We start from the raw sequence: 14,551 nt of genomic DNA on the forward strand, positions 1-14,551 counted from the left end.
TCTTTCCCTGGAGGTGATGATATTCGCACCTAATGTTCTTTGTTTCCGTGTAATTCAGGGCTTTTTCTCGGTAGTATTCAATACATTGCATAATATATTTAGTGTGTTGCCAAGAGTCCTTTTATCAGCCTTGCAGGGGAGGAGGAAGCTGGTTCAGGACATCATGAAGTTGTAGGAAATAATTACAGATCCACTTAAATTAGCACAAATGACACCATAGTTTGAAATAGCCTCATATTTTAGTCTTCCCCTGCACACATACCATTTTTTCTTAGTGCTAGATTTCCAAGTTAATAATCAATTTGCTAGTGCTTTTCATATATATGTGGTATGTTAGACAGGGATTCTCTTGCTTACTTAGCTATGGGTTCTCATGTTTGCACATATTTTTTGTATTTATCTTCTCTCCCATGCATCTCTCCTAGTATTCTTTTCATTTATTTCTTTTAGGAGAAGTTGTTCTTTAGGAGCTGGGGGGACAATGTCAAATTAAACCTTGAACGATTTAGCAGTGGGGGGAGATGAAGGCAGTTCAAGTAGGAGGTATTAGCAAATTGGAATGTGTGAATGGGTTAGAATCCGGATTCCTGCCTGCCTTCCTCAAACCATTGTTCTTCAGCCCTATATTTGGAGCTGTGAATAGTCGGCAGGATGTGAGATCAATTGAATAGATGTCAGTTATATTTATGTTTTTCACTATATCATTGCAGATGATCTGCAACCTCTGCATTAAAATAGAGGTATATGGGGCCTGATTCCTTTCTGTCTTACGTTTATTTTGTGCTGGTGTACTTCAATTGACCTCTGAGGAGTTACTCTGATTTGCACTGGTACTCCCAGGAGGAGGATTAGTCTTATGCTGTATGAATACATTTTAAAATGTTATTCCCTTAGTGTCCTATTTAAAGCACCAGGTAATTGTTTGAACATAAAGTTCTTCATGTGTCATTGCTTAAACAGGACACGCTGAAAAGCCTAGTTTTTGACCTGTGTGTTTTGTTGGTTTTTATTTTCTTTCCTAACTATTTAAAATCAACTTTCTTGAAAAATATATTACCTAATTTTATTTACATCATCAAATGGACATGTTATGCATTTATAACAAACTATTTAACTCCCTCCTTGCAACAGTCCTGTCCCAGTAGGACTGAGTTGAGCGGTGGGGATACCTTTCTTTTCCTGGTTGTTTAGTCACAATCACAAAGCTTAAGGTGGAATAAATGTTCCTTGTAACACGCTGTAAATTCTCTAAGCTCATGCTCCACCGAAGACCACAGGAAGTAGACCTGGAGTTACATGAAGGAGTTCTGAGACAAATGAGTGTCTTCGCAGGCCACCAGTGTCACAATGGGATGTGAGGAGGGGAGCTGATTCGGAGAGAAAGCAGAGCTCCACCTGACCTCATAACTATTCATTTGACAGTGCCATAGTTTGGGAGAAACAGATTCCACCATACTAATTATTTAACTCACTGGATAACGTAGTGTGAATGACCAGTACGACTCAGCATTTGTATCAAGCTAGACTCTTGCTTCATTAAAAAAAAAAAAAAGGAAAAGGTCTTTGCAGTCCCTTTGACCATCAGTGTTAGATTTACTGGACTTTCTCAATAATTATGAAACTGTTTTCCCTTATGTGAGTTGTATTGTAATGATTATTTTCTGATTTTAAATAGTTTGCTTCAAGAAGCAACCTGATACATATCCTGTTGCACATGTAGCTTCACAGCATTTCATCCACTTCCCTCCTTTTTCCCCTGGCTTGTCAATAATGACCAACTTGATGCAAAGTGACTCAGTATTACAATGGAGTGGAGAACAGGGGCTATTCCAGCTATCAAGAAAAAATGATTCATAAAATCTGTTCTGCTATTTAAGTGTGAAAATCATCAGAGATGTTTCTTCTGGGTGCAGGGGGCGGGGAGAAACAGCCCATCATGAACATCAAGCCTCCTCTGTCGTTTTCATCCCTGAGTACTTCTGTGTATAAATTTGCTATTGCAGGCTAGCAAGTGCTTGTCAGACAAACAGAAGGTGTAAGGAAGCCTGTTGGTAGATGGTTTTTTAGAAGTGAGAATATTTCTCATCCTAATAGGCAGATATTTTTTAAAGATGCAGTAAAAAGGTACATGTTGTTACCTCATGGAATGAGTAAAATTAAAATAAAGGAAAGAAATTTGGAGAAAACACATGGAGCATTGCTTTGCTTAGTGTGCATTAGCTAATGTACCTGGCAGAAATTGTGTTGCACGATGTCATTTGAAATTTGAAAGGGAGCTGTTTTTACTAGGTTGTGTGGGATTTTTGTTGTGTTCTTTTGGCAAGTTAGGAAGGAAGGTGGAAGGGTTTAAGATAGATACTCCTAGGCTCAAGCATTTAATATCTTTAAGATACCACTACTAGAGTAGATTCAAAAATAATACAATATTAGTTCTTAATATAATGATTAATTACTTTTTCTACTGTGGTATTCTACACTTTAAATTTACTTGTAATGAGATCCATAGCTTACAGAGCCAGGATACAGATGCAGAAAAGGACTTAGCTGATCATAGCTAGTAACCTGACCTTTACTTAATTGTTTTAGATGCCAATGTCATTGCTATAGCTAAAACAAGAAGATCATCACCTTGTTGTGTAAATAGCTGGGTTTCACACTTTGTCCTGCTAAAAGAGGCCGAGTGCACTCTGGTAAATGAGATGGTATTAGGGTTTCATTTCATCTTGCCTAAAATACATGCCCTTTTTATTATTCTGGAAAGACCTGGCTGAAATTTGAATTTATTTGGCTACAGTTTAGGGGTCTCAGTTTATATTATTTTTCAGTATGGTCCGCATTGCCCTTCATTTAAAAGGTATCTAGTGATGTAATTTTATTGAATGTGCAGAGCCAAGTTTTGCCCTTCTGCATGCACAGAGTTCTGATTGAAGTCAGCTGAAAATCCAGCAAAGTCAATGGGAACTGCATGTGTGCATCTGAGAAAAGGCTTTGTTTATGGTTCTTGCTGCGTGTTGATGAACATGAATGTGAAACCATCAGGATAAAGTATGCACAGTGTGGATCTGCTAAAGACTTTGAGACCTGGTGGAATGCATCTTATGGCAGTGAGCAATATCCCTTGATTTATAAACCAAAATTTAAATATGCCATTTGAATAAGCTAGGAAATACCTAAGCATGTAAAGAATTTGGTAATATTTATTCCAATGATGCAGGAGCCTTTTTTTTTTTTTCTTTTCTTGTGAGAAAATGAGCAATTAAAACATTGCCTTTTATTCTTTTTGAAGATGTTTCTGACTTTTGTACTCCTGATGTACTTTTAGTTCATTATTCTTACTCTTTAATTCTTCTAATTAGTTTTTAGTTTTACTGGTAATGATGAATCCAAATTATGTTTAATCTATGTATGGGGCTTAGAGCCTAGCAGAGTGCTGGCACATTAATTCAGAATTAATTTGGAGCCTGGTGTGCCTCGGCATGGTCAGTTTGAGAGGCAGGATCTCCTGTGGATGATTCAAGCGTGGATCCTCCTTTGATTCCAGCACTGGCATGTAGGAAATGGAAGTGAGCCTATCCAGGCTTGTAAGTAGTAGTGCAGAAGGACTGGCACTGGCTTTGTGATACTTTGTTACGAGAGATTTTTGGTTCTAACCTTAGGCTCTGATTCTGATTTCCTACAGGCTAAAGTTACAGCAGCCTTAGGAAAGAGCCCAGAAAATGCTGAGCCAGACTGCTCCTTTTCCACAGTGGGCTGGAGCAGCACTTCGCTTGCAAATGCTTGAGAATTCTTCTGCCCTTGTATAAAGAACAGTTCGGCTCCTTATCAGCAGTATGTCCTTTATTTATTTTTTTTTATTATTTTTATAGTTACCCACTTGGTAGAGGAATAGAGTCTTTCTGCCAAATGTTAGCCAGAATAAAGGCAAGTTAAAGAAGGGAGATGGGGGTTATCAGCCCAGGAACATCTCTGCAAGGTGCAAGTCCTGAGGCAGCTTTAGTTGTTTTTTTCCCCCGTGGTAATGATCATCTTTGTGATGCGTGTTCTTGTTACAGCAGAAGTTACCGACACTATTGTAGTGTCTAACTTCCCCCAGCTGCAGGCAAGCCTTTTATGAGGAAATGCTGCAGTTCTTGTAGTCTTGCACAGCTTGCTGGGGGGGAAAGGAGGCAGGGAGGGGAGAGAGAGCAAGAGCAGGAGGAGTGTGTAGTCCTTCAGATAGGTCACTTGAGGAGCCAGGAAATCCGTTTTTCAGGCTCATTTTGACAACTTGCTGTGTCATTACAGATGGTTCAGACCTTTGTACTTTGCGTTTCCCATTTGAAAAAAGGAAAATTATGATAAATATTCAAGTCCTTTGATACTATTCTACCTATTTACATTGGGTTTGGGGGCAGTACTCATATGTGTACACATTCATAATGAAGGAATTGCTCCCAATTCCCCAACTGCTTCTGACTTTATCCCAAATAAAGTCTCATGTGCCTTAGGCTTGATATGTGCTCCTTCCCACAAGCCTCAAATTAACTGCTGAGCTACATAAAGGGAAAATTAAGCAGGTAGATGTAGGGATAATTTGTACACAGGAAAATCACAGAAAATTTGGACTGGGAGGCATCTAAAAACCGTTAATCTGGACTCCTCTTCCTCCTTAGGCAGCATCAGCTATATCTAAACTATTCCACCAAAGACGTTTTTCTAACCTCTAACTGAAAGCCCTCAGTGGTAAATGCCCGTAACCTTTGTACGTGGTATATTTTGCATCATTGTCCTTAGCATCTGAGTGTTTTCCTAATATCTAACACAAGTTTTCTTAACGTGATTTAAGCCTGTGTCTTCTTGTCCTCTCCATTGTAACTGTGAAAAGGAGATTGTTTCCTTTTCTTTGCAGCAGGATTTTTATGCATTTAAAAGCTGTTCAGGTCCCTTTCCTCAGTCTTTGTGGTAGGGTGGGAAAAATGTCTTTCTTCCTTTCTCAAAGTTAGGGACTTCCAGGAACAAGACCCTGGGCCAGTTACAGCAACCTTGTTAGGGAGTATCTCTTGCTTTTTTGGATGCTAATCGTCCCTTGTAAAAATCAATTATATTTCAAAGGCCCCTACCCTGCCAAAGACCAATCCAAATTGTCATTTTATGCTCCATTTCCACCATCTAAATGTCTGCATGATTCCTTGATCTGATGGTATTTGGCATCCAAGCCAGTGCTGACAGAGTTGATCCATGGGCTCTAATGTCAGATGAATTCTGACATACGTCACACAATTAAACACAGGCTCTGGTCGCATAGCTAGGGTACGTGAATGTTTGGGCATGGAGCAGGGGCATGGGATCATCATCTAGCAGAAGAGGTCTTCATGTGGGTGTGGGATGGGTCCTGTCTGGTCAGCAGATGGGACACACACACGCCTACAAACTAATGATGAAATGACTGAAAGGGAGAGGGCAGCACCCCTCCACTCCCTGAGCCAAGTAATGCCCTGGTTCCCTGTGTGTGGAGCATCTGTGTGTGGGTGTGCAGGAGATGAAGAGCTGAACCTGAGGGACTGTTGGAACCTGCCTAGCATTTATTTGGAGTAATGTAGTTTTATGCAAGCGAAGAACGTGTAATTTTATTTTGAGTTTTAGCTCATAACACGATGTCCTGTCTGACCCTGTGGCACAAAATGTCTGTTCTCAGAGGGTTTAGCTCTCCTGCATGTATTTTTATTATCAGTAGCATTTGATTCATGCATTTTTCTGCTAGTCTCAGGAGAACCTGACTCCTTTGTGTGTACTTTCTGCATTTGTGTTGTCATAGATAACTGGAAGTATTTCTAAAGCAAGACAGAAATCAGAACAAAAACCCTCCTTAGGTTGATTTACCAGTTACTCAAGTACAAATACTTTCCATCTAGATATTTTCTAGTCATTTCCTTTTGTTCACTTAACAAGACTTACTATCCCAGTTCAGCAAGGATTCAGTAAAAGTATTTGCTGTTAAGAAAGACTCCAAGTACTGCAGAGAAGGTCGGTTCTGCACACACGACACACTCTGTGTGTGTGTGTTACCACCAGCTCTTACAGGGTACAGTTTTGCTTTCTGGAGAACAAAAGTTGCAGGAAATGAAAAAGAATGATTGGATCACCAAATCTGCCTTGAAAATAGGTTTCTGACTGAGGATGCATAAGGAAGCAAGTGATACGTCTAATCAAGGTCCTTGCACGACAGCTACAATTCACACACAGGGAAGTTTGGGGTGCACATTCCCTCATTCAGTGCATAGATGGGGATGGGGTGGACACAGCATGGCTTTGGAAGACTTTGAAGGGAGCAGTTGTCCTTTGCTGTTCAATCTCTCTCACCACTTTGAAATGTACCAGTATTTCAGCAGAGCTGCTTTTAGAGATGTGGGAGAACTTACAGCTTTCTTCTAGCTGAGAGCCAGGACTTCAAGGGTACTGGAAGGGCAAACCTTTTAGAGCACAGAAGACAAAACTACAAAGTTTCTAATGAAGAAAATCTTTTCCTCAGATTACAGTATATTATTAGACATTCTGTAGCAGTGCACAGGCAAGAGGGGAAGATACAGTTTGCCAGCATGCCTTCAGGTGGTAATGATAATAATTGGCAAACTGCTGGTTAACTCCTTAAACCTTAACACATGAACTCATATAAAGTCCAGGTGTAATTCAAGTGTCAGGCCTCTTTCCTTCAGGGCCAAAACTGAGCCTCTGTATGGCTGGCAGAAGGCAGTGTATAGTTCTGCTTTCCAGAGTTGTTATGAATAAACTGAAGGCTTTGCAAAGCGGGGAGCTGAGTGTGTGGGTTTATCTATCAAATTCACCTTTCTTTGCTTTTGGTAGAAATTTCTGTTGTTTTTTTCCAGAGAGTAACAAAGAAAATTCTGCATCACTTCAACTTTGTTTTCTCTACTTTCACATTGCCAGCAACTAGTGGACAGGTTCTGTGACTCTCAAAGATATCTTTGCCTTAAACTTCTGCATTGGCAGACCTCCGTGCCTGTCTTTCCTGTATCATACAACCTCTGTGACTAGAAAATGTCTGGGACAGCAATTAACATTGTAATTGCATTAATTGCAAAGCTATCTCTCTAAATATCGGAAACCCTGCTGGACCTGCTGCTAGCCTGCACAGTTGCTACTTTATTCCTGCATGCATTGCAATTATTACTAAAGAGCAATCTGAAAGCAAGGCTTTGTGTTAGATTATTTCTGTGACAGTTCAAGACCAATTCATATCACTGGATTTGAATTTTTTTAGTATTTAGTATGTGTGCAGATGTTAAATAGTACATACTTCAAAAGTTTTTTTTATAACATTTCATTATGTTGTAAAAACTTAAGAGATTTTTTCTGGCAAGTAAAATCACTAATTTTTATTCCAAAACAAACTGCTTAATATTCCTTTAATTAATTCAACACTATTAAGATAGCTAAAGCAAGATGTTTTCAAAATGCAAATGATTATCATGTGTTGGCATTTATGGCTGATTTCAAGCACATTGCAGTGCCTAAATTTGAAAGGTGGAGAAGATGATATATCTGTTCTTGTTTTTCAGATTCTTGTACTTGTGGAGAGTTATCTTCTTTGTATGTGGCAACCAGTGAAATAGGCATAAAAGGAGGGAAGGAAAGTGTGGTAATGTTAGCTCTTACTTCTGCATTCTGTCAACTTCTCTTCAACTTCTACTTCCAAAGAAGGACCACATGATTAGGCTTACTCAAGAAATATGAATCCACACAGAAAAATGCTGTGTGGTGTAGAGGCAGGAAAGCCCCCACTGAAGTAGGCATTAATTAATCCTTCTCAGTCTCTCTAGCTTTGTGAAGTTGTCCAGGCTTATGATGCCTGCCAGTCAGAAGTAATAATACTGTTTTATTTTCATTATTTATTCCTCTCTTGTTCATGGTGAAGTTTTAGCAATTGTAAGGCAGAAAATACGTAAAGCTAATAAAGCAGAGGGAGGGGTTGAGAGGAGATTTTGCTTTCTCCTTTAAAAATTTTTAATGAGCATTTTCTTTAGTTTGGTGGCTAAATCAAGCCACTATGTCATAAGGATGAGCACTTGGGGGCATTTGCTCTGGTCTGAAAAAAGGACCATGTTAACTCTGTTGCGTGTACCATGCTAACTGCAAACTGATACGAAACAAAAAAATATCACCCATGTTAGCAGACCTGGAGACAAACCAGTTCCCGAAGGCAGTTGCTGAGATTTGTTTTTCCCCCCATGATTTCAAGTTTTTATGCGTTTGCAGAATTGAAGAATCCATACTAAAAGCATACTTCAAGTTCACCTGCTTTTTCTTTTCATACTTTTGTTGAAAAATTAATGTCCCATCATAATATACCAAGTGGCAATGCTGATAAGGATGGTGGGCCGCAGAATTTACTCTGTCTGCAAAGTAAGTGTAGATAATATTTATTCACCTTCTTCCCTCTATTTCACCAGTACAATTATGGCAGCATCCAGATGTCTTCTTTTCCCTTCCTACGGCTGTTAATGCCCTGGATGCTGTAGCATCCCTTCTTGCACATCAGAGAAACTCCATCTCTATTTGCTGTTCTCTGAAAGACTGTGTGGTGAAAAAAAAAATCCTAATGGCATTTTTTGCCTGCTTGTATGAAATGAATTTCTGAAAGTCTTCTCTGCAACAGGGGTTTTGTATTCTAGCGAACCAATTTTTCATTTTTCCCAGACAGGAAAACCCATATGGGACATTAGAAGGAATGCTGTTGGTGATTCTGAGGATTGTCACTTCCAAAGGACAGAGATACCTTTTGTGATTATCTGCCACATGTTTTATCCCAACTGCCTTTTTGGAAATACTCTCTCCACACATCAGGATAAAGTATACATACCAGTTTACTCTCGGAGATGGGTATTCTGCTATGAAAGGGTGTAAGTTACCCATAGCAACGGTAATTATGTCAATGGTACCAACTGCAGTTTTTCCCTTCCTTAGTTTCAAAGCATTTTCTCTCTCTGTAACATGTTGCAAAAGAAGCCATAACATTAATTTGAGCAATGTTTGTATTGAAGGAAACTGTATAACAGGTAGACACTCGTGATGCTATGGGAGGAGTTGTTTCCTTGGAATTGTTAGGAAAGTTTTAAGGTTTTGACTTAGTATTTCTATCTTTCTCATAACGCGTGTCAAAGGAGTGAATTAAAGCTTTAATCTTTTCTACTGCAGATGATCTGGGTCATTTCAGAAGCAGAGTTTTTTTGAAGAGCCTTATTTATGAAAAACAGATCAGTCCTTTGCTTCTGCTCTTGATCACTTGTTCTTCTATTGATCAGTTTAGGGTTTTCTTTTTGCTTCATCTTTGTGTTCATCTCTTCCTCCCTGTTGTTAACCACATGCACAACCATGGTAATTATAACCTATCCCCAGGGGAGGGGGGACTTAAAAACATTTAATGTGCTGTATGCACCACAGCCAAGAGAAAGTCTGCCCTTTTACCCTAGCTTTTAAATTCCTTTTGCTGGTGTGAAATTCGTGGGACTGAGAGAGAAATAAGAATAGAGCTCTCTCCATGGAGTACCACTATGGTCTACAAGCACTCATTTATCTTTCTGGTGATCAGAGAGCTGTTGTTGTCTGGGATTCTGTGTTATCTCTTCAGGGAGGCACATCAATTCCCCATTTTTCAGTTACTGAAGAGAAGAAATTAAGTTGTTTTGCTCTCCTGGGATATGATTCTTTACTCTTGTGTGCAGGCTTTTCTTCCCTCTTGTAGATAAAGGTTGAGGATTGGAATGTGCTGTGCACTGGTTAGTATTGCGCAGCTGGACTGCGGAAGTGCTGAGCTCCACGCTCATGGAAACTGTGCCCTCGAGACCAGGCTCTTGCCTCCTGGTGAATACTGAAACTCACTTTGCCTTCTCAGATGTTTCCCTTGTAAGGTAACAGTTCTGCTTTTTCCTTCTCCCTCACCCTATCATTCATCTGATTCAGCTTTTTTGCTTTATGCTTTAGACTCAAACAGTGCAATAGCTTGTTTTTGCTTTTCTTGTACTGCCTCTGTTTTGGTGCTTTCCACCCTCAGTTTACTGAGGTAACTGGGCAGTCATCAGTAAAAACAAAGCTTTGTTTGAAGAGGTGCTGATGCAGAGATGATACTCACCTCTGAGGCTGGGCAATGAATGGTCAGGTAGCTCTGGAGCAAATCTCAAATGCAGTACTTGCGACATATCTCAGAAATGTCCCCATCTCATATACTACAGTCCTTGCCTGTTTCTCTTCAAATGTCTCTGCATTCTGGCTTTCTGTAGTTTAAATGTCTTGTGATCATTTCTCCTTCAGGGAAAGCAGCAGCAAAAACTCTAAAGGAGTCTCCTTGCCTCACAGGCTCCCGAGTGTGTTGCTGAGGGTTTCATACCTATGACTCAGCTCTGCTTCCAATTGAGCACGAGCGTCTGTCTGTCTGGGATTTTAGCTTTATATAGTACCATTTTCACAGCACCTCTACTCTGACTTTAAACCACAGCTACTATGGCATCTACAATATCTTAGAAAATAGTGAAGGTATCAGCGTTAACATTTTGTGTTGTTTGACAACTTTTGTTCCTGTTTTGCCTCTGTGTTTTCACCCTCTATGTTTTCTTTTGAATCTTGATGAAAAAACCTCGAAGTGAAAATGACCATTGTCATTTCAGATATGTGAAATCACACAGAGTGTCATAGTTTCTGCTCAGTCATCATCCATTTCAATTTCCTGAAAGCAGTAAACTTATGTAGTTGTTTAACTTGGGATTTCCATGACAAACTAACCTGCATTAATTTAGTCATTTATGATAAAAAGATCTTCCATTCAAAGCACCTTACCCTTGTAGTTAACAGCTACTTCTGTTACATTTACAATGCCAAAAAGCCTAAACCAATACAAGCTTACATGGTTCAAAGCACGTGAAAAGCAAATTAAATTGTTCTTTTTTCTTCCCTGGAACTGTAATGAGATCTGAATCAGAAGAAAACTTGTATTGCTTTTGTTGGGATACTTAACGCAGTATCAGCCTGACACTGTTGTTGTTGCTAGAGCATCATTTCTTCCTCCTTTCCAAAACTTGAGATGTAGAAGAATGCTTTAACAACCTGCTCTAGGTAAACTTCCCTGGCTTCTCTGTTTTCTGGCTGGTGGCCTCAGGTTGCAAACAAGGACTATGCAAAAAAAAAGGAGAAAATCTTGTAGTTTAATATTTAAGCACATGTTGTATTATTACCAACTTTTGGGCTAGCACAAAATTAGTGTCCTCATAACTGAATGTGTAAAAGAGGGTTAACCCCTGGCCAAGCCTGTGGACCTAAAATGCTAAATTTGATTGTGTTGGAGGGTAAAGTGCCCATGGCAATACATCTGGATCTGAAATCACAGTATTTTATCCATGTGGCCTCTAAAATATATTGAGATTGTCAAATCAGGAATCTCCCTTTTTCTCAGTGTAATTCAAACTCTGGCCTAACTGGATCTTAAAGAGTGTCTTGCTCTTTCTTCCTAAAGTGTTCAAGGCATATCTATTAAATAAAACCAGGAAAGTGAATCTTGAACTGCTGATGTTCCCAGCTAGTAGTGGATGAACGAGGTGTTCTGTTACTCCTGCAGGGATGCAAACCAAAATGTCAGGGTATTACACTGGTTTTCCTTTACTTTTCGGAAATGGTGATGTGTCAGTGTGCTGTGTGTCTGTCATGTAGTCATCTGTGGGAACAGAGGAAATTTACCAAAAAACAGAGTTGTTGATTTGGATTCATTTTTAGCTTAGGTTCCTAAAAAAATGAGGCTTTATACATGCCCTGACATGCCTTTCTGCCCCTTGGCTTTGAAAGCATTGTCAAATTTAACAGAGAAAGGGGAAAAAAAATAGTGTTCTTGAAGACATAATGTTTCCTGTAAGAATCATGAAAATAGGGGCCTAGAGAAAGGACAACACTGCTACCGCAAAATGAAGGAACAGGGAGTGGGAGCATATTCCTTAGCCACTAAAGAAACCAAGCAGAGAGAGATGGTGGGAGAGGGGGGGACAGCTTGATAAGAAACGGGGATTCCTCACGCCACTCTATTCAGAACATTACTATACTTTGATGCCAGGAAGCAAAATAGGAATTCTTTTGTGAGACATATATTTGGATTTGCTGCAGAAACAAGTGTGTTAGTCTATTTACTTGCATAAATGTTTGGGCTTTGAAATACTGTAGCCCCCAACAATGATGTAATTTATCACAATACTGCTGTCTTTTACTAATATTTTTCCCTTACTATGAAGTAAGCAAGCTCTTCTGTTTTAGCAATTCCTGCTTCTAATACAATGGGCGAGGCAGAAGAAGTAACTAGCAGTGCTGTTTTATCAAGGTTACTGAGGTGCTTTTGCTGTAAGGGGCAGGCAACATAGTATAATCCTGGTTGTTTTTCTCTTTGGAATGCAGTAATCATCTTTGTGTGGAAGTGTATTAAAAATATTTGTTTGGAGTCACTTAAAATGTGGTGTACCAAGGGGGAAAAAGAGGCATTTGACTATAATTTATGGAGTAAAATACTCACAGAACTTAAGAAAAAAGGACTAATTTATCAGTAGAATTATTTTTAAAATCCTGTAGAAGTTAGTAGAAAGTGTAGGCTGACAAAGAAAGAGCTCATCAGAAAAATTATCATAGTGTAGTAACTCACAAGGTTTTAGAATCCTTGTTACAGAATTAGAATATCAGTGTTTGCTTGAAACACTGTCTTGCTAGCAAATTGTTGCTTTGATGACATGAATAATTAATTTCTTTGGATAAAAGTGGATATTTAGACTGGTAAGAGAGGCTTTGCAGGTGCAATGAGGAGTCCTCAGGCAGGAATATTTGGAGTAAGGAAGTCTGGGAAGAATATTGGTGTTTACTGATGATTTCCTTGAAATAGTACATTGTAATAATTGCTGTAAAATTCTGTTGCATGTAACTATATACTATCATATTTTCATGCTAAATAGTCAAGTGGGTCAATCTACAGAATTTTGACATTTTCTGATGTTTGCAGGATGTGTAAATAGCAAAGCAAGATTTCTGCTTGGTGACACCGAAATGTCTTAACCAGGCCCTGACTACATAGCTGTGCCCCACAACCTGGAGTTAAAACTGACCACTTTTGCATGGTGTCCTTACGCTTAGCCTCTGAATTGCGATGAGAGGTCAGTGCATACAAGAGAGAAGGGGACGTGGGTGGGCATGCGTAGCAAATGTTTTACACTAACCAGATTATACACATCTTTTTAACAGACAGTCTGTTCTGTTGTTTGCAATAAAGGGAACATAAGCAAATAATGCCTAGTGGTATTCTGCTCTTTTTCAGGACAGTTTCTGAACAGGATTCAGATGATACTATTTATAAGGAATATGTTGTAATTACAGCCATATTTTGTGTGTGTATATGTGAAGCATTTACATGAATAATGCATTTAACAGTGTAAATACATATAGTATGGCAGTTCTTCCAGGGAAAATGCTACTAAGAGGATTAGAGTTTGATCTCATAATACTGTACACAACCTCTCATTGACTCCGAGTGGAGGATTGTTTAGTTCTGGCGATCACCAAACTGATCAGCAGCTTACGTTTGTGCTACTGACATTCTGTTTGAACTGAAATTGCTGCAAAGATAACTTTTTTTTCATTCATAAGAATCTGTCCCCAAATTGATATTGTGCAACTTACTTAAAAAATGTTTTCTCCATTTCAGGGTTTAAACTCCTCTTAAAATGATTTTCAGGTTATAAATGAACAATTTCTGACCTTGTTCTGTCCCTTTTGTTCTCAGGGTTGAGCCATTTTTCTATATTGTCCCAACAGGTGTAGTTTTTTCCCTTTTTGTCTGTAAGAGGCTCTTCCTGTCCCTGAAAAGGGCTCCTAATGAAATCATCTTTTTCCCAGCTGCTTCAGATGCATCTTCTGTTCACTGCTGAAGCCCATCCTGCAGACTAAGCCACTTACCTCCCCTTGTTTAAATATCTTATAAACAACCATTCTTGCCACTAACTGAAGCAAACAAGCTCAATGAACCATTTCATGCTGCAAATGTCCTTTCCTTGAAACTTCTGAGGTTTTTCTACTGCCTTCACTTCTACTCTGTAGCCCTTCTCTTTCTCATAGAATGGTAGGGTGGCTTGGCTCAGAAGGGTCCTTAAATGCTATCTTGTTCCTAGTTCCCTGCCATGGCCAGGAGCACCTTTCACTAGACCAGGTTGCTCAAAGCTGTATCCAACCTGATACTTAACACGTCCAGGGATGGGGCATGCACAACTTCTCTGGGCAGGCTGTTCCAGAGCCTCACCACCCTCACAATAAAGAATTTCTTCATAATATCTTACCAAAATCTAACCTCTTTCAGTTTGAGTCATTATCCCTTGTTCCGTCACCACATGTCCTCCCTTCTGGTGTTGTACCAAAGGCTGTGGACTCCCTTTGGCCAGGGAATGTCTGCTGGTCATGGAGGGCAGCTTATCATTCATATTTAAGTCCTAACCACATAGAGATGTTTTTCCCTTGGCACTGACATTTTTCTAATACATACTGTGCC

The 14,551-nt window shown here is 39.4% G+C and overlaps 1 protein-coding gene across 3 annotated transcripts in view; it reads left to right on the forward strand.

Annotated features, from left to right (window-relative positions):
• Window positions 1-14,551, forward strand: part of RPS6KA2 (ribosomal protein S6 kinase A2) — a 250,972-nt gene that overhangs the window by 89,325 nt on the left and 147,096 nt on the right. The window lies entirely within an intron of this gene.

This window comes from Corvus brachyrhynchos, unplaced genomic scaffold (assembly GCF_000691975.1).
Source record: "Corvus brachyrhynchos isolate BGI_N302 unplaced genomic scaffold, ASM69197v1 scaffold70, whole genome shotgun sequence".
Lineage (NCBI taxonomy): Eukaryota > Metazoa > Chordata > Aves > Passeriformes > Corvidae > Corvus > Corvus brachyrhynchos.